Source organism: Rousettus aegyptiacus, unplaced genomic scaffold (assembly GCF_014176215.1).
Source record: "Rousettus aegyptiacus isolate mRouAeg1 unplaced genomic scaffold, mRouAeg1.p scaffold_m13_p_2, whole genome shotgun sequence".
In the NCBI taxonomy this organism is placed as follows: Eukaryota; Metazoa; Chordata; class Mammalia; order Chiroptera; family Pteropodidae; genus Rousettus; species Rousettus aegyptiacus.
This window is the reverse complement of record NW_023416295.1, coordinates 177,113,529-177,115,590: the sequence shown is the minus strand read 5'-3', so window position 1 is coordinate 177,115,590 and position 2,062 is coordinate 177,113,529.

Sequence of the window (2,062 nt, the reverse complement as noted above, 5' to 3'; positions counted from 1 at the left end):
TCCGCCCCTACCGGAAGGCCCGCCCACACGTTTCGCTGCCCAATCGCAGGGGGTCGATGACCGCCACTGCGCCGGCGTTGGCCACGCCCCCCACAGGCTGGCCACCCCCTACAGTCTGGCTCTGATTGGCTGTTTTGTCCGTCTGTCCCCTTCTGTGGTTCCGCCTCTTGGCTTTGCTGGGAGAATTGGGCTCCAGTGCAAGGTCTCATCTCCCGGATTGCGAGCCCCTACTTCAGTCCTCGGGGCTGCGGCTGCGGGCTGGCGTGGGCAGAGGGAACTGCGCCGTCCAGAATGGCTGCCCTGCGTAACAGCCAGCATGTCCTTGGAGGTCTAACCGGGAGATACCTGATAGTCCAGACTGACTGCCCCGAGTGGGGTGGCGGTGCTGAATGACGTCCAGTGGATCACCAGGGGTGCCCCCAACTCTGGGGTGAAGCCAAGGTCAGCCCCAGCCCCACATGTGCTGAGGGTCTGACCCTGGTTGTCCTTGAGTGTGTCGTGCACCGTGACAGGACGGAAAGAGGACAGCGTTTGTCCAGATCTGGCTGAGGGTGGCGTCAGTTCTGGGCAGGGAAGAGCCCCAGGGTGTAGCCAAAGCAGAGACGACTGGGGCCTCCCTCCGCAGGGCCAGTGCTCCTGCTCTTCCTTTGCTTGGAGCACAGTTTCTTCCCTCGGTGAGGTCCCATGGCCGCCTGTTTCATGCCCCATGTCGCCAGTGTCTCCTGGCACAGTTCTTTCTAGAAGGATCTCTTCCCTGTTCTCCTGTTTCTTGTGTCTCTCTCCTCACCATACTCTTCAAGAGCAGCACCAGAAAAACTCTCCACAGGTTTTCCGGTGGGCACAGGGCAGCTGGCCACAGGGCACAAGGCAGCTGGAAGCCCTCCCCCGCCCGGCCCCCCAAGAGACGGTGGTGTAAGTGTTACTGAATGGCTCAGGGGCTGGGTTCAGACGAGTCCCCCTGAGCTGACCTGCTGATGGGTGTGTGGAGCACCGTGGTCCTCGGAGGGGCTCCCCCCTCCCCACTGGCCCCAGGCAAACACGCAGGCTCCCTCTTGGCTGGGTTCTACGCTTAATCTCAAGGGGACCACAACCTAGGCTTTGGTGACCTCGTGTGAACTAGCTCTGCCCCTGCTGGCCCTGTGACCTCGGGGAACCCCTCACCCCTTGCCCCTGAGATGGATGATAACACTACCATTCATGTGGGGTGGGGGTCACTCAGATGAGGGGGACAATGTGGAGGTCCCCGAAGGTGCTCTGTGCCAAGGCCCCTGTGGCCTGCCAGCCTCCCGTCCACATGGCCTACTGGCAGGCCCCTGTTCCCATCTTCCTTCCTAACTGCCCAGGAGACCGGCCTGAGCCTGGTGTCACCTCTCTCCGGAATCCGGGCCCTCCTGACCCATCTCCTCACTCGCTCCCCCCATTGTCTACCCACCCTCTGAACCTGGTGGGACTGGGTTATTGAGAGCCCGTCAGTGCCAGGCTCTGCCCTACTGGCTGCAGTCACCGAGCTCATAGCCAGAGGGGACACCTGGTACGTACCAAAGGTTCCAGCAGGTCAGCACAGGACTCCCCCAGCGCTGGGGACCTTGCCTCTGGCCTCACTGTTGGGCTGCACAGCCTCCTGGATTTCCCCAGCTGTCCCCAGGCTAGGCCGGAGCTGACTAACCCGCAAGGAGGACGTGGACATCTGGGCTTGAACATTTCATGAGGCTCACGACCAACACAGCGCGGGCCTGTGTCTCGTGGGACATGGTGGTGCGCATGCGCAGCGGCCTGGCACGCAGGGCCTGCGCATGGTTCCCCGCTTCCCAGGGCACAACTGAGGCGCCCTCGTGCGCTCCAGAGACGGCCGGTTCAGGTCACCTTGGCCGCAGTTGCTGTAGAACCAGCAGGTGCCGCACCATCTCAGCTGCAGCGGGCGAAGATGCAGGCGCTGTCCGCGCCTGGCCCGCAGCTGTCGTGGTTTCGGTCCAGCGTGATGAAGCCGCAGCCCTCAGGGTGGTCCGTGCCACCAGAGCCTGGGAAAAGACGCGGCCCCTGGGGGCGTGGGTGGTGTGCTCGC